Below are 21,637 nucleotides of genomic sequence, written 5' to 3' on the forward strand. Positions count from 1 at the left end.
AATATACAGCTACGTGAAGCAGGATTTTAGACAAATATTTAATTGTGGGTGGAGCTACACAGCATAACATGACAAAAATAGAGAACGTTACATGTTATATGTCACGTTACACCTGGTTAGGATGTGGTGTTAGACTGAATCAATGCTACTTTCTAACAAAGTAGATGGAGATGATGGGTAATAATTAGATAAGGATACAGGAGATGTGGCAACTATTTCTGATGATGATTTCATTGATGATGGGAAAGATGATAGTGATGGTCCTGGTGGTAAACATCTGTAGAGGATGAATAGGTATAATTCACAGGAAATTTAGCGCTACCCATTTGGCTTGATGTCCAGTGTGTGCAAGCTGATGCACACGCAGTTGTTTCATGTATCTGTCCTCTAATATTCATAAGCTTGTGGGCTGTCAGGATGCAGATGGTTTGTGTATCTGAAATCCTATTTAAATGCATGCCTGTCAGAGCTTTCTGCAACACAGCAGGCCTCATATGAAACAGACAGGTCATGCTACACAGAGAGAGAGAGCGAGAAGGGGCGGGGGGTTAGCTTAAGTGTGCACATTTGACATTTCTCTGTGGCCTAAGTAACAGTATTCACCTTGAATGTGCTCAGCTTACTGACTGAAACTGTTGCTCCAGCTGCATCTAATCGGTGAAAAGATCTGTTACTCATTTTGGAGGCCATTCATAGGCTCTGTTCCATAGCCTAGTGATCTACCTAACTAGACAACATTTTAAGGCGTGCACTAGGCATGCTTCCAGTGTGAATGCGGCAACAAAAGGTAAGCAGCACAATGACGTTTAAGATACCTTCTTTTGGCCTAAATCTAAGGTAGACAAATTTTTTGTATCTTTGGCTGAACTTCATTCAAGTGTGTTTGAAATTAGTTTTCTTAACTTGAAATTTCTATGTAATCTCAACACAAAAGTTTTGTGTAAAAAGAACCTAGTTGAATTGAATAATATGTCTTGACATAACATAAATATAATCATAATATATTCACAAAAGACACATAAAGTAACAATTCATTTTGACATTTACTCTCCCTAGTGAGTCCCATTCAAAGCATGCTGGCTGGGCAATGGAAATCAATGCTACATTAACACCACAAAAAGTATTCATGTAGTCCCAACTCAAATTGATTAAGTAAATGTAAATTTGTATACATTTTAATGGATAGAACACAATGAAATCAAGTTATGACAAAATGTTCTAGAATTGTTTTGATTCAGTTCATTCAAGTAAATTGAACAAGCAGAAAAAAATCTTTTTTTTAAATGGAGCATCCTTTGCATAGAAGGCAATCCCAGAATCTGTTTCGACAAGCTTATTTTTAATCATTATTTCAAGTTGGTGGATGGGTCGAGGGAAATTTTGCAATATAAATAGGGATGACCTGATGTATCAGCCAAACATCATATTGACCGATAATAGTGCAATTATCTGCACAATTGGACATTGGGAGGTTGTTTAAAAACAGCTGATGATTGTGGCAGATTATCTCCTGTCAGCGACGGAGTGTACCACAGAGTGATTTGAAGACGCCAAATTATCTGTATTAGTTGTGGCAGATGTTGTCCTAAATAATCAGTATCAGTAAACAAATTCTGTATCAATGCCTCCCTAATTATAAATACATTTCACTCAATAATGAAAAGTGTTGTAAGTCAGTCACTTATGTGGTGGTGGTGGTGTAGTGGTCTAAAGCACATAACTGTTAATCAGAAGGTTGCTTGTTCAATCCCCACAGCTACCACCATTGTGTCCTTGAGCAAGGCACTTAACTCCAGGTTGCTCTGGGGGATTGTCCCTGTAATAAGGAAACTGTAAGTTGCTTTAGATAAAAGCGTCTGCCAAATGCATAAATGTAAATGTAACGTTTCCAGTTTATCTTAGAAGTAAGGCTTGTATAAAGAAGAAGTGTATATGCCTTTAATTAGGCACCTGGAGTTGTGAATGTTCTTAGCATGAGCCAAACAACAAAGTTCACACCCACCAGTACCCACTTCATTAGAAACATTAGAGCTCATACTCAGTCTATTTTCCCTCTGTCTGAATATGAGTATCCCAGAAATCAGTGTAATCTAAACTGTTTTGAAATTAAATTTTCACCTTGCAGTGTTGTTTTAGTGGAATTCAAGAGGAACAGAGAGAACGGGCGGAAGAAACGTAGAAACTAAACTGTTATTTAGAGCAATTTACACTGTGAATGACAGCTACATATGTCTTTTTTAACAATGAGAGAAGGGCAATTAAAAGACCTAAATCGCCTGGGTTAAGGCTTATGAAATTAAACACGGGTGCAATCGAAGACTTTCCCTCTACCCTATTAAAGCTGTTTTCATTTAGAATTCTCTCATTTAAACAGTGCCTCTCAGCAACAAAACCAGCCTCTTAAACTCATTTCACCAACAAATCAAGCTATTCCGAGTTGCTCCTGTGGTTCTTGTTACGTATTGTGGCGAATTTTTGAGAGAGACAAAATGGGTCAAAATGTGAGCCACATGTGTTGTAGAGAGTTATGGGAGGATGTATTTATGAAAACATAATGCAGTGTTTGTTTGCCTAAACATACAAACAAAGACGTTTAATGTATTCATGTTCACCTATTTTTTTTTTTAAGAATATTACAAGTGTAATATTTTGTGATGTTCCTCAGAGGCTCATATAATCTTTTAGTGTTGAAATATTTAGGGAACAGATCTACACACTATAATGCCACAGAGTGGTTTTGATATAAATGGCGAATGCTAATCTAACCATGATTGCAGCCCTGTAAATGGTCACTCTACGATTACTCCGGAAAATGTCATAAACCAGAAGTCAGTGAGGATAAAAGGGATTTCTTGAATACAGGTGTATATATTATCAACCAGACTTGTCTCTTTGTTTTTTTACTGGTTCAGGAGTAATTTTTGTCATTTACACAACACATTTCTCTCATTTCATAACCCTCATATTGCAGAGTTTATATGCTATTTTACTTGTTTCTGAAGAAACTGCAGAAAAAAGTCCACAATGAGAGCATTTACAGTGAATTTGAAAAGAATAGCCTTTTTCTTTTAAATATATTTGCATTTTACTTTAGAGGTCGTAAAGTATTCAAACTTTCTGTCCCTTCTGTTCTTGTTTGTTGTGCTGTCATTTATGCTTTTATCTAAATTCACTTAAACAACTTCTATTTACACTTAAACAAATATTAAAATCATTCCTGAAATGTGCTGCATCAGCCTTTATTAATCATTTAAAAACTTGTTAGAATCAAGCAGGGAATTTATTTGGCAGGAATGTGTTATAATTATGGTATGGTAATGAGGTGCTAGTATGGAATTTTATAATTGTGAGGAGATGAAATATTCATGAGGCAGTATTTATGTAAATTGTAACATATTGTACATTAACTGCATAATCGGTGAGAGAAGTATATAAAGTGTGTGTGTGTGTGTTGGGGGGGGGTTGGGTGTTTTTAGTGGGATTTTTTTAGGTTACAAACTGGTAATTAAAAGGGTATTATGCCATAAATGTGGTTTATGAGGAAATTATGAGGACACTTTATACATAACAAACATACTAAACAATGTTTAAAATTTTTTTTTTTTTTTAAATGCAATCAATAATAAGACACAAGCTTCAGCAAAGTCAGCAAATTTTTTTAGGTTACAAACTGGTAATTAAAAGGGTATTATGCCATAAATGTGGTTTATGAGGACATTATGAGGACACTTTATACATAAAAAACATACTAAACAATGTTTTTTTTTTAATGCAATCAATAATAAGACATAAGCTTCAGCAAAGTCAACGAAACAGAAAAATCCCGCACACTAGCCCGGCTAAAAATCCTTATGTCTATGGAGAACCTCATAAGGATAGCCGCACCACACGCGCGGGCGTGTGTGTGTGTGTGTGTGTGTGTGTGTGTGAACTGAGGGTTTGTGTGTGTCTTGAATGTTCTACATGCAGACATCTTCATATCTGCACACCTCTACACAAACTCACACACATGCCACCTCTGTGTATACGCATGCCTGCTGGTGATGTGTTTGCTTGTGCAATGATGTAAAGTTCCTCAAGAAGAACCACCCTTTGCAAACAAACTTTTGCTGGAATCTATGTTTTTATAAAAAAAATTCCATGTTGAAAATTTTAATAGAATCTTCTTGTAAAATGTCAGATGTTCTTAGAACATCTCAGTTTGTGGGCTCTTTGTTTGAATTCTGTACACCATATTATTGTTTTCAAATTTTTTTCTGGTTCCTGTGATGGACAAGAAACAAATGAAAGAGAACGAATGATACAGAGAAAGAGAGAAGCGTTTGAAGAGGATTAAATATTTCCTTGGCAGGGTTTTTTGTGTTTTGTCATTAATGGGACAAATTCAGAATTGCCATTTAGACAAGTTGCACTTGAATTCCAGAAAGTCTGTGTTTTTGTGTGTGTGTGTGTGTTGTACGCCGCCATACCATCAGTCTTTACTTTAACCATTTCAAAACAATCTGTTTGTCCAAGAAATCTATAGAAAAGAATTACAGAAATGTACAATATATTGGAGAAACTGATTGTCAGAAATCATATATGATCACACATCAGGCTTTTCAGTATGGCAATTAAGCACATTGGTAAAAGTGCACGAACTTTGTTCCCTCACTTACTAGGATATATGAAGTAAAGAATATTTCTTTTGAAAAATGTATTTGTTATGTAGTAGGCAAAACTTGAAGTAATCAAATAAAGATGAACTGAACTGTGTTGTGACTTGAATATTTGATATTTGAGCTGACTTTTGGTGTTGTGTAATAAGGTAAAACAAAGAAAAGACATTTACATTTGTTTATCAATGTGTCTAATCAATGCTCAAAATATAATGTCAGCCACAATTCTACAGTAAAATGCAGTGTAAGTCATGTTTTATTGATACCACAGTCACATTTTTGTCATTTTAATAGCTTCATATGGCAAAGCATGTTTGAATGCCCTCATTAGCATTCTATTATTTAACTAGTGGATTAAACTAATGTCTGTGTGAGCGTGTGTGTCTAGTTTGTCCTTGGCCTTTTTTATGAGCAGCAGCAAAGTGGTAATATTGCAGGTTTTGCTGCACCTTTGGCTTACCGTGAACACTCAGATAGTATTGTGTGTGTGTGTGTGTGTGTGTGTGTGCGTGCGTGCGTGCGTGCGTGCCTGTGTGAGTGTAAGTGAAATTCTAGTATCCATATGCCTGCCTAGAGATGCACATTGTGTGTGTATTTACATGTCTTTGTGAACTGTAATTGTATTACCATGACTTAGTAGCATTGCCTTCTTGAAGCATATTCCCTTGTTTGAAAATGATTTTGTTTTTAATATAGCCATATAGCAGGAGGTGGGAATATTCCCTTTGGGTATTGTATGAAGGGGAACTGTGGAAATTTCCCATCTGCTGTGAGCGAACTTATCGTTTTTTACATAACCTCAGGGGTTCTCTCTTTCATTTCTCAGTTCATTTAAAAGGTGAGAGTCTAGCCGGAAAAGTTGAGAAAAGCACTCCATGCAGTAGAAGGGACTCGTCGTAATAACCTAACACTGTCTAGGTGGTTGCTTGGGCTTTGCTAGGTGGCTGCTAGGGTTTTTTAGGTGGTTGCTAGGGCTTTGCTAAGTGGTTGATGGGGTGTTCTAGATGGTGCTAGGGATTTGATAGGTGAATGCTAGGATGATCTTGGTAAATATTAGGCCTTTGCTAAGATGTTGCTGGGGTGTACATAGTGTTTGCTATGGTTTTCTAGGTGGTTGTTAGGGTGTTTTGGTGGTTTCTAGAGCTTTGCTTGGTGGTACATAGGGTGTTTTGGATGGATGCTAGAGTGCTCTTATTTGTTTCTATGGCTTTGCTATGTGGTTGCAAGGGTGTTCTAGGTGGTTGCTAGGTAGTAAGCAACTTTTGCTGAGTTCCTGTAGCTCAGTTGCATGTGGCGCTAGCAATGCTGTGATCATGGTTTCTATTCCCAGGTAACAAAAAAACTGACACAATGTATACCTTGAATGCACTGTAAGATTAAGATTATGATTCAACTTTATTGTCATTGTGCAGAGTACAGGTACAGAGCCAATGAAATGCAGTTGTTTTTCGCATATCCCAACTAAGCTGGGGTCAGTGCGCAGGGTCAGCCATGAAACAGCGCCCCTGGAGCAGATAGGGTCAAGGGCCTTGCTCAATGGCCCAACAGTGGTATCTTGACAGTGCTGGGGCTTGAACCCCCGACCTTTCGGTCAGTAACCCAGAGCCTTAACCGCTGAGCTACCATTGGCCCCAAGTCGCTTTGAATAAAAGCATCAGCCTAATTCATAAATGTAAATGGACAAGTAGTCTTTACTACTCGTAGTCTCTACTGGGCTAATATTCTGGTCTTTAGATTAAGGTCTTTCACCCATTTCATCATCCGCCAGACAATTTTACATATCACTTACATAAGTAATAGCTCATCTATCCTTAACAAGCTGCACAATTTAAGGTATCAGTCATGTCCATAGCATAAACTGTGCAGCTATGTTGCGTGCCGATGAACTGTTCAAATCCTTAACCCATGAACATTAGTAATAGTGATGCTTGCCTCAGCAAGCACATCTTATTATTAAGACCCCTAAAATATTATTGAATCTATTGCTATTGCATTTGATGGCTCTAAAATCAGTTCTTCGTCATTATAGTTTATTTAGCGTGCCAACTGTAACACTTAAGAAATTAAGGAGGAAGCTGGGACCGGCTTGACAAACACATAGACATTTAATGAAACTTTTCAGTGTATAAAGAAACAAAAACACGCACTGCTTTTCAGCCAGCTACGTCAAATCATAAAGACAGTCAAACACGCGGACAAGCTTCGTACATCTCTCTCCCGTCTACCGCTGTCTCTTCTGCTTAAATATTCCCACCTCCTCTCTGCCCAGACACCGCTCGGCTCCGCCCTACTCACCACACTAACATTTTCTTATTTGTTAGCGATCACTGTCCTCAGGGCATACCAAACGCTATGCCAAAGACAAAGAATGTGATTTAAGTATTTTTTTTACAAGTGAATTAACTTTTGTTGTGGCTAAGCAAAGCATAACACAAAACCTCCTGTGTTTTTCACTCCAAACAAGTCAAACCAAAAAATGCATAGTTGAGAAATATAATGTTGCGGTTCTCCCTAAGTGTGCATACACGATGTATAATAAAGACAAACCACCGAAATCCAAAAACATGTTATGTTTAAAAAACCAATCATCATTGCTTGTAGATTATTCTTCTCATGATGGGGCAGAAAATAGCGAGAATGGGGGAAAGAGGAAAAAAGATATGAAAAATTTTATTGCTCTTTGTCTTCCACCATTGACATCAAATTTCCATTTCCTAAATGTTCTGTGAAGTGTGCTTTCCCTCTCCCTGGGCTTGCTGTTCGCTATGTGTGTGCGTTGTTGTGTGTAAGCATGTTGTTGCTGTTCGGTTTTGGTGTGGGCCCACGGTGATTGAAAACAGATGCCTTGTTTTTTGTAGTTGTCTCACCGGGGAAAGTAATGGACAAAGCAGAACATAGGACAGCAAAAACATAAACGAGATCTATTGCGACACAATGAAATGGGCTCGGGAAGCAATAAGCACCAGGCGTTTTCCGGTTATATAAAATGGTGGCTTTTCACCCCCTCACTCAAAAATGATTTGTATAACATAATGCGGCTTCCTTTTGCCTATGATACTACGGTGAGAAAAAATTATAATAGCCACGCCGGTAGAGTCCAATATAAAATGGATACACAGAAGCCCGCTGCCAATGTCTTGTTCTCAGAATTTTAGGTTAGCTGGGAACTTTGTGGCTCTTTGTTTCAATGCAGCTCTACCTGAACAAACCTCTAAAAGTTATCTTTGTTTTTATTTGTAACCACACTTTTTTATTCTTTCCAAACATCCATAATGTGTGACCTACATCTACTTTTCTGTTTTCACTTGTATTTTCTCCTCTCTCTCTATTACAAAATGTTTGTGTATGTTATTTACAGTACCAGCTTCCTTGAGCGGAAAGCTAAGTTCGGAATGTATACTGAGTGATATATTCTGTGTGCACTGCAAACAATCCTATTTAAAAAAAATGTGGATTGTTTTCTAGTAAAATATCTGAAAAATCATTAACACTTTACAATATGGTTCCATTCGTTTACATTATTTAATGTAATTTACACTCACCTAAAGGATTATTAGGAACACCTGTTCAATTTCTCATTAATGCAATTATCTAATCAACCAATCACATGGCAGTTGCTTCAATGCATTTAGGGGTGTGGTCCTGGTCAAGACAATCTCCTAAACTCCAAACTGAATGTCAGAATGGGAAAGAAAGGTGATTTAAGCACTTTTGAGCGTGGCATGGTTGTTGGTGCCAGACGGGCCGGTCTGAGTATTTCACAATCTCCTCAGTTACTGGGATTTTCACGCACAACCATTTCTAGGGTTTACAAAGAATGGTGTGAAAAGGGAAAAACATCCAGTATGCGGCAGTCCTGTGGGCGAAAATGCCTTGTTGATGCTAGAGGTCAGAGGAGAATGGGCCAACTGATTCAAGCTGATAGAAGAGCAACTTTGCCTGAAATAACCACTCGTTACAACCGAGGTATGCAGCAAAGCATTTGTGAAGCCACAACATGCACAACCTTGAGGCGGATGGGCTACAACAGCAGAAGACCCCACCGGGTACCACTCATCTCCACTACAAATAGGAAAAAGAGGCTACAATTTGCAAAAGCTCACCAAAATTGGACAGTTGAAGACTGGAAAAATGTTGCCTGGTCTGATGAGTCTCGATTTCTGTTGAGACATTCAGATGGTAGAGTCAGAATTTGGCGTAAACAGAATGAGAACATGGATCCATCATGCCTTGTTACCACTGTGCAGGCTGGTGGTGGTGGTGTAATGGTGTGGGGGATGTTTTCTTGGCACACTTTAGGCCCCTTAGTGCCAATTGGGCATCGTTTAAATGCCACGGCCTACCTGAGCATTGTTTCTGACCATGTCCATCCCTTTATGGCCACCATGTACCCATCCTCTGATGGCTACTTCCAGCAGGATAATGCACCATGTCACAAAGCTCGAATCATTTCAAATTGGTTTCTTGAACATGACAAGGAGTTCACTGTACTAAAATGGCCCCCACAGTCACCAGATCTCAACCCAATAGAGCATCTTTGGGATGTGGTGGAACAGGAGCTTCGTGCCCTGGATGTGCATCCCACAAATCTCCATCAACTGCAAGATGCTATCCTATCAATATGGGCCAACATTTCTAAAGAATGCTTTCAGCACCTTGTTGAATCAATGCCACGTAGAATTAAGGCAGTTCTGAAGGCGAAAGGGGTCAAACACAGTATTAGTATGGTGTTCCTAATAATCCTTTAGGTGAGTGTATATCATGAACTAACAATGAACAATATATATATATATATATATATATATATATATATATATATATATATATATATATATATTTTTTTTTTCTTTTTTTCTTTTCTTTTTTTTTTTTTTTTTTTACAGCATTTATAAATTGTATCCGAAAAGCAGCCGCCTGAGCGACGGGGACCTCGGCCCAAGATCGTGCTGAACCCGGAGCCTCGTAAGTCTTCCTAGCCATAGGAAGAAAGAGAGAGAGTGCGTGTCTCGCAAAAGCCGGACCACTCTCTCCAAAACATGTAAAACATTACCCAGTCCCCTTACAAGCGGCTGGAAATGTCTGTACAGCAGTCAATGGACCAGTCACAGAACTCGCTCACCTGTAATCAAACGCCGTTTTAACGGCAACACACAGAAATCACAAAAAGAGTAATTTTCTGCCTGTGTCACTAAGGGGTCACGTGTCCACACTAAAGTGCGCATTCCCACATATCAATACTGTCCAAACAGTGCCGAATACTTCCCCAGCTCAAGCTGGACGCCCCATAAATGTGGATCGTGTGCCTATTGTCATGTATGCACCACTACACACAAGCACTGTTCCCACAGTTATAAACACTTCCCCAGTAAAAGCGGGAAATACTATAAAGGTAGCGCGCATGCCTGCTGTCATGCATGCACCCCTACACACAAACACTGTATGCATGCCCAAAAAACCCCCCGCCGCGAGCGGAAGGCTTTATGAAAATGGCGCGCGTGCCTACTACGGTATATGCACCCCCACCCATAAGCGCTGCCCATACAGTTTCAAACAGTTTTCTGGCTCATGCCGCGAGCATCACAGATGCGACGCGCGAGCCAAGAAACTCCCCGCTAAGAAAGGGAAGCTTTATGAAAGTGGCACGCGTGCCTATTACAATGTATGCACCCCCACCCGTAAACACTGTCTATACAGTTTCAAACATTTCTCCAGCTCATGCTGCGAGCATTACGGAGATAGCGCGCGTGCCTGTAATCTCACACGCACCCCTGCACTCGGCACTCAACAAAGCTGCTCAGCGCGCTCCCGCACCTCTGAGAGCTGTAAGCTCAGTGTTAGCACAAGGCAATTCGCCGGCAGGGCCCATACGTCACTGCGACATGCCCTCAGCCAGCATTCAGCCCATATCTGTGCGAGCAAAAGCCTGGGAAAAAATCCCCGACATGCCGAAATGGGTTTTGAACATAATAACACACGGTTACTCGCTTCAATTCGCTCGCAGACCACCCCGCTTTTCAGCGGTGGTCGAGACGAAAGTGAGGAATGATGTTTCACATGTTCTACGCACCGAGGTGCTCAAACTGATAGAGAAGAGCACTATAGAAACTGTTCCTCCCTCTATGGGCGAGGCGGGTTTTTACAGCCGCTACTTTCTCGTCCCGAAAAAGAACGGTGGCCTCCGCCCCATCCTAGATCTCAGACATCTGAACAAAGCTTTAATGATTCGCTCGTTCAGAATGTTAACGGGATTGGTTTCTATCAGTGGATTTGAAAGACGCTTACTTTCACATTCCGATAGCGCCTCATCACAGGCCATTTCTGAGATTCGCTTTCGAGGGACAGTCATACCAGTACTACTATTCGGCCTATCATTGGCCCCCCGTACATTCACGAAATGTATGGACGCAGCACTTTCCCCCCGAGACAGCGGGGAGTGTGAATACTGAATTACCTCGACGATTGGCTAATCCTAGCACAATCAGAGAGTCAGTTAACGATGCACAGATCTTGGATTATCAGCCATCTAGAATGTCTGGGTCTGAGAATCAATTTTGCAAAGAGCGTGCTATCCCCCAGCCAGAATATCTCTTTTCTGGGAATAGTGCTAGACTCAGTGCAGATGACAGCGTGCCTCTCATCAGAGCGCGCGCTCGCTATTCGGCGCCTTGCAACATCATTCAGAGCGGTACGCTGCCGTCAAACGATTTCAAAGGATGCTCGGTCTCATGGCCTCGGCATCAGCTGTACTCCAGCTAGGATTGTTGCACATGCGTCCTCTCCAACGCTGGCTCAAGAGCCGTGTCCCCACTCACGCGTGGCGCTCGGACCACTTTTTAATCAGAGCAAATCACGGCTGTATAAAAGCCCTGACGCCCTGGAAGGCCGTCGACTGGTATCAAACCAGCGTGAGTCTGGGCGTGAACACACAGAGAAAAATGATCACGACAGATGCCTCCAAAATAGGATGGGGGGCCCTTTACGAGGGCAGGCCTGTCTCCGGTTTTTGGTCAAACCCGGAAAAGCGCCTACATATAAACTGTCTGGAAATGAAAGCGGTCGCCTTGGCTCTCAGAGCCCTGCTTCCGTACCTGAAAAACTAACACGTCCTGGTCCGAACAGACAACATGATGGTAGTATCGTATATAAATCGCCAGGGTGGACTCAGGTCGAGCTCCCTGCACTCTATGGCCAGGGAGCTCATCTTATGGTCACAGCACAACCTGCGCTCACTGAGAGCAGCGCATGTGCCAGGCATCCTGAACCAGGGAGCGGACATGCTGTCCAGAGACAAAGTTCTCCCAGGAGAATGGTCTCTCCACCCCCTGACGGTTCAGTGGTTATGGCAAACCTTTGGCGAAGCAGAGGTCGACCTCTTCGCCTCCAGGGAAAATGCGCACTGCCCTCTTTTCTTCGCCCCTTGTATCCTTTTCCCCCGATCGCGATGCTACCTCAGGTCATCAGTCGGATCAGGGAGGTGAAATGTGCAGTGCTCCTGGTAGCCCCACTCTGAAAGAACCAGACGTGGTTTCCAGAACTGATGCAGATGATGCAATCTGCCCCATGGCCGATTCCATTGAGGCTGGACCTCCTCAGGCAGGCCAACGGGATGATTCTTCATCCCCGCCCCGATCTGTGGGCCCTTCATGCATGGCCCCTCAACGGGTTCCAGAGAACCTCCCCAGCGGAGTGTTGAGATCCATCACTGAGGCACGAGTGCCCTCTACGAGGCGCTTATATGCCCAAAAGTGGAAAGTGTTCAGTGACTGGTGTGATACCAAGAGCTTGAACCCCAAATCGTGCGAGATACCAAGTGTACTCGCCTTTTTGCAAGAGCTGCTGGAGGCGGGCCGCACACCCTCCACGCTCAAAGTCTATGTGGCTGCCATAGCGGCGTCACACAATCCTGATAAAGGACGCTCATTAGGGAAAAACGACCTAATCATTCGTTTCCTAAGAGGCTTAGGAGGATGAACCCTCCTCGCCCCCTCGGTACCGATCTGGGACCTGGCCACGGTCCTGGACGCACTCAAGAGTGCCCCGTTCGAACCCTCCGAACCGTGCACCTTAAACAGCTCTCGCTCAAAACTGCGCTCTTGCTGGCACTCGCCTCAGTCAAGAGAGTGGGCTGACCTGCACGCGCTGTCATCAAGCTGCTTGCCTGGAATTTGGACCTAACGACTGCAGAGTTGTCCTTAGGCCAAAGCATGGGTATATTCCTAAAGTGCTCTCCACACCCTTCAGAGTACAGGTGATATCTCTGGCAGTGCTATCGTCTTCAGCAGACGAAAGCGACGCTAATTTACTCTGCCCGGTCAGGGCGCTCAGAGTATACTTGGAACGTTCTGCCCCGTTCAGACAGACGGAACAATTATTCGTATGCTTTGGCGGCCGCACTAAAGGTCTCGCAGTTTCAAAGCAAAGAATATCGCGCTGGATAGTAGATGCTATAGCGCTGGCTTATGAAGCCAAGGGCCTTCAATGCCCCTTAGGCGTCAGAGCTCACTCTACGAGGAGCATGGCCTCCTCGTGGGATACCCATTGAGGATATTTGTGCGGCAGCAGGCTGGGCCTCGCCTTCGACATTTATCAGGTTTTATAACCTACAGGTCCCCTCATTGCATTCCAACATTCTATCAGCCTGACTGTAGTATGGACTGAAGTACGTATATGCTGAGCATTATCTCCTCCCTTATAAGGTCCGTCTCTGACTGACTTAGAGAGTTTTTTATGCATATCAGTAAATAGAAAAATCAGTACATAAGATATGTGCGTGTGTTTTTACAATGAGCGCCCCACCATGGGCCACCTTGGGGCAAAGGCGCTCTGTATTATCCCATTATGTAGCTCGCCGTTGGCCGGCTCGTTGAATAATCACTTTGCTTTAAGGCTCAGGCATCTGCCTCTGGCTTTATAGAGCGAAGTCAGCACGCACTGCGTTTTGCATGGTGTTCCCATAGCGTAAGCTACTTACGCTAATAGGAGAGACCTCTCGAAGGGAACGACTCGGTTACTAACGTAACCTCGGTTCCCTGAGAGGAGGGAACGAGTATTGCGTAAGCTGCCGTGCTTGTGCTTGGTCAGTCGCTTCAGTCGATTGAACCTAAAGAACTCTCATGATGGGGCGCCTAATATATAGCCTTAGCCACGCCCATCTTGGCGGGCTCTGAGCGCGCGGGCGTGAAGCGCGCTCATTGGTCGCGCATTCAGAGTCGCCCCGTCATTGGTTCGAGCAAGTTGCCGCAGCACAGCCAATGACCGAGCTGCCTCGCTCATTGCTGTCTGCTGTGCAGCTGCAATGCGTTTTACATAAAGACTTCAATATTTCTCGAGAAACGGAGTTTTACCATAGCGTAAGCTACTTACGCAATACTCGTTCCCTCCTCTCAGGGAACCGAGGTTACGTTAGTAACCGAGTCGTTATCATCTTTGAAATGTGCACAGTAATATAGCATTTTTAATTCAACTGAAAAAAGCTTTTAACTTTTGACAGTCCAATCAAATAAGCAATAAGTTAATATATTCATCACATTGGAAATTAAAGATCAAGCTGAGTATTGTTTTGTGAGATATAGTATACCACAGAGTGTGATCTGGTTGTATACTACACATCTTGGCAAATGTAGAATGCCTTGTATAGGATGTACTGTATGCAGGAAATTTGCAAACCGATATGCATACTGCATACTGCTAAAATAGTTATGAGTAGTATGGTAGTACAGTATGTTATTTCAAACATAGCCAAAGGAGGATGCGAGAGTTGCGTGGCCTTAAAACCCTGGCTGGCAAACAAAAGGAAGAGAACCATGTCCGCCCAATTGAATTATGGGTGATGTAGTCAGAATGTTAGTATCTCTGAGCCTCTATCAGCCTCTCACCAATCTCATTATCCATGCATTAGCAGCTGTGTAAGGAAGGAAAGGGGCTTTTAGTGGGTGCAATTAGGGGCTGGAGGGATGGGCTCGGGGCAGAGATGGAAAGGAAAGCTGAGAGCTCAAGGAATTGCGGTTGTTGTTGTTATTTATAATGAAGATAATGCGCAGGGTGCATTTGCAATGTGCCTGCGCTCTATGTGTTTTTGTGTCCATGTGCATGCGATACCTGTTCTCTGTAGATGAGGGCACTCAGAGGGCACAGGAAAAGGTGTAGGACTCATCATTCAAATCATTCCCCACTATTAGGGCTGAGCTGTACCAAGAAAACTAACCAACCAATTAAACCAACCAGCATTGGGCACTGGTTGGGTGTAGCCTGACTTTTCACCAAACGACAATTTTGCAGCTTATTTCAGCCAAGAACTGCCCACTTATATAGGAAAACCCTGACAGACAAATAAAATGATAAAATATAGTTCATATTATTTCTACAATCTATTTAGGGGTGAGGTTATCTGAGATATTTTTTACCACAATAAATAACTAGTAAACTAGGTGGTCTGTCTTTGTGCTGTCTGAGGATGAGACTACTGTAGATCAGGCTGATTTTCTGGTTGTAGAGGAGTCTTGGGACCACCAGCTGAATACCTGCTTGGCCAGGTAGGGAGACCATAGTCTGGTTTAAGCTGGGGGGGTTCCAGCAGGGTAGACCACTGATCAGACCATAAACAGATCTCTTCAGCTGTTAGCAATAGAAACACCATCACAAATATCTAAATTAGAGGATTTGAGAGAGAGAGAGAGAGAGAGAGAGACAGACAGACAGACAGACAGCTGCACACTTCTGTGTCTCCTGTGTTGGACACATGTAGACCCGTTTCACTCCAGTGCTGTCATCCATGCCTCTCTCTAAACCGTGTGGTTGTCTGCTGGACCTGAGATCTGTCTACATATCACTGCTATCTTGGGCAGTAAGTAGGACTCTCAGTTGATATGGTTGGTGATGCTCTCGTCCATTATGGAGAGATGGGATTCTCATACTTTAAGAGCTTGATCATTTCCGTAACAAATAAATCATACACTTCTTTCACAATTCTTGTAATAAGTCCATGTGCTCAACAGCTCATTTACAATCACTGTGGGAGTTGTCAGATTGACCATAGATGTGTTTCAGAGATATTGTTTGTTTTATTTGGATTTTGTTTCTTAAGGTTGGAGAGCATTGGGAATTTATCATTAACATCATGGTTTAGACTTTTTTGTGAAGGAAGTTGGGGTCATAGTCCAAAATGTTCTCTTGACAAGTACCAAATGTGAGTAAAACTTTGGGTTTTGGTGAGCAAATAAAATTGTTGTGCAATCTGTGGGAGTATTCCCTCAAACTATGAGTGTATTGTGTGTAAATGAAGTGGTGCTATTTTCCTGAGAAATACAGTAGGTAATTGCGAAAAGATGTTTCAAAAGCATGTCAGTTTTCAGCACAAAGTCTAAATTCAGTTCCTTCATTTGCAGTTTGGAGATTCCACCAGCAGGTGGAATAAAGAGGAACATCCAATTATGTCCAAGTCACCTTTGTAGCCGTTATATGATACAAATATTTTTTAGACTTGTGTTAGGGTCATGGATTATTTTTTATATAATATTATTATGTTTATATATACAAATGTATTTATGATGTAATTTGTATTGTTTTTTTTTATTATATATATTTTTTATATATAATATAATTATATAATTATATTAATTATATTATATAACACCACCCCCATGTAATATAGAAAGAAAAATATTGAGCTATCTTAATGGTTTGCAAACAGCTGGCGTAACAACATGTTCTTTGGGCTTTTAGAGAGAGAAGAGAGTTAAGGAGAGAAACAGACTGAGCAAAAAAGAAAAAGAATGAGAATGCAAGAGAAGGGAGTTCTATAATGGTCTGGAAGATTTTGGAATGTCACGTAGCCTACTTCCTGTATCATCCTTTGCATTGAAAGGCCTGCTCAGAGTGAGAGTGCTGAACATCTCTTGGAAATGTCTGCTTTGATGAGCTAACTCACAAAGACGGCCAACATTTGTGTGTGCGTCACACATTTCTTACCCTGTTCTGTGTGTGGAAGCTTTATCCCGGTCTACGCCAGCACTAGAGCAGAATCTTAGATGAGAATCGATTGGCTCCAAAGAGCAGCTCACTATAAATAAAGACAAATGAATGATCCTCACTTCCTCTTACTCTACCTCTCAAAAGTCCCATTTCCTGCAATACTCGCCCTCGGCGTGTACACCACAAAATGCTTTTTGGCCATGACTTTGCCATCTGGGACAATTTCGGGAATCGTCAAATATTTTTTTTCATCGTAGGGCAAAATCGGCAGTCTTGAATCACTTAATGTTACATGCTCACTAACGACAGATTAATTGCCGTGGTTATGAATCTTAGCATCCAGCGAATTCTGAGAGTGTTTGAGGCCTTACAGCGCCAACATTAGTGCAAGGTCTATTATTTTAGTTTTGTGTCAGAACGTGATACGATCAATAACCTAGTCAACTCTGTCAATCATGACCGAAGTACTATGATCTATATTGTCTGATCCTCTGACATCAAGACAAGAGTTGCAGTTTGCCATGGTGTTTATGCATTGTTCATTTGTGTACATTTCGAACAATCTGATGAGCAACAAACATTATGGACAGAAGACTAAATACTAGAAAAAGTTCACGAAAGAGTTGAAAAAAGACATGCAATAAATCAAAAGTTATATAATTCATATAAAACTCCCACCGGATGAGCAAGCCAACTGCAAGAAGGCCAATAACGAGTGATTAATGCCTTTCTTTACATTTGATCTCCAAACTCAAACTTCATGAAAAATCAATGCAAGGGTGTAGGCAGTGTTTGAACCTAAGACAGAGATGACTCTTGCTTCTTGTATCTCATTGGATGCAAGCAAATGACTGACACTTGGAACGATAGGGTTCATGACAAAATGCTCAACAAATCTTGCCCGAACATATAGACTTATGTGATGTCCGGGATTGTTACATGAAGGGCGTGGTATGAGCAGCTATGTCAGAATAGGCACTATATGTGCCAAAACACAGCTGTCTTGGAACCAGGAGTCAAGTAAAGATGACCTCATCACGGAGACTAAGTTGCAGCTGCCATTCTAAATAATGTCAGACAGATATGAGCTCACTGAAGCGCTTGCCAGTTTACTAAAGTTACGGCCTGATTGAACTCTAGAGAACCATTTGTGATGCATCATAGATCATTTTTTAGCTTTTAAGACAAAAGCCCATCTAAATACTGTTCAATAATATAATACATGGAAATGAACTGAGTGTATTATTTGTATCTATATCAGTGCTGATACTGTACACTGCACTGTATACTAATCATTCAGAGAAAGAAACCCTCAAAATTATTATTGCAAATATTGCCTTCCATCCTAATCTATTCAGATTTCACACCACAATATTCAAGACTTGGCATGCAAGAATCAATGTCCTTTGGAGTCATTGATGACACAGCTGGAATATATTCACAAACATGAGCAAGATTTAAGAGTTTCAGTAAAGGGCATGAGTTTCAGTGAAATGTGTTTCTCACAAAATGTTAGCATATGGCTTCAGAAAACTTATGAAGACTTTGGAATATAGTGCAAGTTGTGTTAACAACTTTTATGGTGCTTTTTGTCCTTTTTGGAGCTTGACAGCCCCTGGTCACTATATGCTTTTGTTATATGTGAAAAGTTGGATGAACAGTCCACTTAAAATCTTTTTTGTGTTCCTTGGAAGACCTTGGTGTTCCTTTGTCACATGAGTTTAGAACAACAAGAGGTAGTGTTTGGGTAAAGTAATACAATAAAATAAAGTCACTTTTTTGGGTGAGATTCCAAAAACCCCAATTAAACAAACATATTAACATGTGCACTGTACAGAAAGGTCTTGTTAAATGTTGCTGTCTTTACACACCACTAGTTGTAGACATTACCATGGGCCAAATGATGATCTTGGCCACTGTAAAGATGAGCTCACTGTTTCACTAGTTCACAGTCTTGGCTAGTCTTGAGGCATGTTATGCTATGTTGGACAATATTACTCGCTTTGGCTCACATGATTTCAGAACAGCTCTGAATCTTTGTGTGTAGCTGTGTCTGTTTGTGTGGGTTAGTGTGTTTATGACAGAGCAAACACTGCATCGTTTGGCCCCCGTGATGGACATTATATCTGTAGCGTAATGGTCCTACTAGAGGAAGCCTCACTGTATTAACAAATAAATCTAGCACATTAGGGCTCTTAAATACATGTACGTGAACATGCAAATTTAATGTTACGGCTATAGAAGCACTGTCTGATTTGTCCCATTATGAGGCATTATTTGATTGTGTATTGTATAGTGACTAAATTCACATTAGAACATCTCTCTTTTTTGGGCTTTTTAATTAAGGTTTGCAGGAGTGTGTTTAATGAGCTGTAGCGGTTCAGCACTCACCCACTCTAACTGTTCAGATTAAGCAAGACGCAGATCTATTTATCCCATCATCTGAGCATAACCGTTACAGTGGCCTAACAATGTTGTTCTCTGAAGTACTTTTAAAGACAGCATTAAATGAAAGCTGACCCTTTTAAAGTTTTTTAAATAAATATAGCTGGTCACTAGGCATGCAATGGTTTCAAGGTTTCACAATATACCTTGGTTTAAATTGGACGGTTATCATACCATTGAAATCTCCTCATTGACGGCATTGCATGAATTTCAAAATGTATTTTTTCAGAACTTTTCTAAAACCCAAATCAGTTTAATTAAGACAGAATCGGTTACGTTTGTACAGCATCATATACACTTGGCAAGATAAAACAATTCTTTTAATTGCAAAAACAAAATCCTCACGTTACATTCGACTGTTACTCCATTTTAAAGAGTGTCACGAGTGCAGCGGATCACGAGCACGAACACTTCAGAAGTGTAGCAGGAGTGCATATACAGACCGAGCCTGAACCTTTATTTCCACCACAAAAGTGGTTGAAATCCGCTGTCTGGCATTACTTTGGGTATGTTAAGTCCCACGATGCACCATCAACGTTGATGTTTTTTGTGATTGTCACAAAAAATGATCAGCTCAGGCAGGTAACACATTAAACCTTAAGCACCCTCTACATGAACACCATCCCACAGAATTGCGGAGATGAATGTAAGTATACAGAATTGTAAATTGTAGACCCTGTTTCATAAAAACCCCAGATTCAATATAATTTTACACAATTTGTAATGACTAGGTAAGCTGAAGTTATGTTTATGCTTTCTGTCAAATGCCCAAATGCATCAGACTGATTTAAGCACTCGTTCAACATTACGCTGTGCTAATTGTTTGCTAATTGTTTGTTTATAAGTGCAGCACTGCAGTAGGCCAACAATGTGTTTGATACTACTAAGTTTTACTTGTAAAATATAATACTAAATAGGGTTTACAAAGGGCATGGCTTTTGGTGTGCAAGAAAATCAACACTGTCAATATGCATTCAGGAAATTGACAGCGAAACTGTGGGAGAAAATAAACAGTATTGGACAAAATGCCAATAAATAAACTGCAAAAGAATAATATATTTTCAGTAGGTATTGTTTAGAATCAAACTAAATCACAAATGCAACACATTTCTGAATGCATAAAAATGCATATCTGAAGTGTTAACCTGGGCAATAATCATTACAAATTATTGCAAATCTCATAAATCATACAAGAACAATAATGAATATTTTTTTCATTATAATCATCTGACTACTGTACATGTTGCAATGTTTTTTGGTTCTGTTATTATTGTTTTACCTTTTTGAGATGTTTTCTTCTTTTTTTACCTTGTCGGATTAAGAGAGTGTCCTGATGTTCAAGATCAAAAGTTAAAGGATTACAGTTGAAGAAATACAAAATAAAGTTCAAGAACTGGTTATAACGGAAATCTTTCTCTGTGTGTATATATTTCATAACCAAAAACTAAACTGCGAATAATATAATCAGTGCACCTCAATACTGTGATCCCATAACACTGTGGTAATTTTTGTGATGGTTATTATACCATGAAAATTTCATACCGTTACACACCTAGTCACAATATAATAACTTGCTCTGCCTCTGAATTGACTTTCCATTTATGCTGACATCACCTATCCCTGCTGGCTTTAGTTTGATGGAAATGGATTTTTAATAACTATAAAGACAACATATTATCCTTTTATCTAGACTGTATTATTTATATAATGCAGCTATATATACTGGTGTATGTGTGTACTGTATATATATATATATATATATATATATATATACACACTACTGGTCAAAAGTTTTTACACAAGTAAATAATAATGATAAATATTTTTAATAATTTTTTATGTACAGTAATTTCAAATCAGATGCAACACACTCCAAAAAAGTTGAGACTGTCGAGTGGTTACCACTGTGAAACATCACCATTTCTTCTAATGACCGATCAGCCACAACATTAAAACAACCTGCCTAATATTGTGTAGGTCCCCCAAAACAGCTCCAACCCGCATCTCTGAATAGTATTCTGAGATGATATTCTTCTCACCACAATTGTACAGAGCGGTTATCTGAGATACCGTAGACTTTTAACCAGTCTGGCCATTCTCTGTTGACTAGGGAATACCAGGGCGGACAGTGTGAGGATTCTCAGGAAGCAAACAGGTCTATCTGCGCCTTGCCGAACCGACTCCAAATCAGCTGGCCACCTGCCGTGACAGCACATCCGCTGTGGTGTTGAGGTTGCCTGGGATTTGAGTGGCCCGCAGCGACCTCAATCGTTGCTGACTCCAGAGGTGTAGACGTGGGCGAGTTGCGACATGCGACGTGAGCATAAGTTGCCATGGTGGTTTATATACACTATCGTCATTGCGTTGTCCATCCGGACCAACACATGCTTGCCCTGGATCAAGGGTGAAAGCCTCCACAGTACTGGAGCAGTACTGCCAACAACTTGAGGAAGTTGATATGCCAACCAGGAACTGGCGGCTGCATGCCCTTTGCACACGGCGCCCAGCCTATCTGGGAGGTGTCTGTCGTAATGACGACACGCCTGTACACTTGCTGTAGGGGA

General features: G+C 41.0%; 1 protein-coding gene across 3 annotated transcripts in view; it reads left to right on the top strand.

The window, feature by feature from the left end:
* rbms3 (RNA binding motif, single stranded interacting protein) overlaps window positions 1-21,637 on the top strand; it is a 233,536-nt gene that overhangs the window by 92,037 nt on the left and 119,862 nt on the right. The window lies entirely within an intron of this gene.

The sequence above is a fragment of the Xyrauchen texanus genome, chromosome 15, assembly GCF_025860055.1.
Source record: "Xyrauchen texanus isolate HMW12.3.18 chromosome 15, RBS_HiC_50CHRs, whole genome shotgun sequence".
In the NCBI taxonomy this organism is placed as follows: domain Eukaryota; kingdom Metazoa; phylum Chordata; class Actinopteri; order Cypriniformes; family Catostomidae; genus Xyrauchen; species Xyrauchen texanus.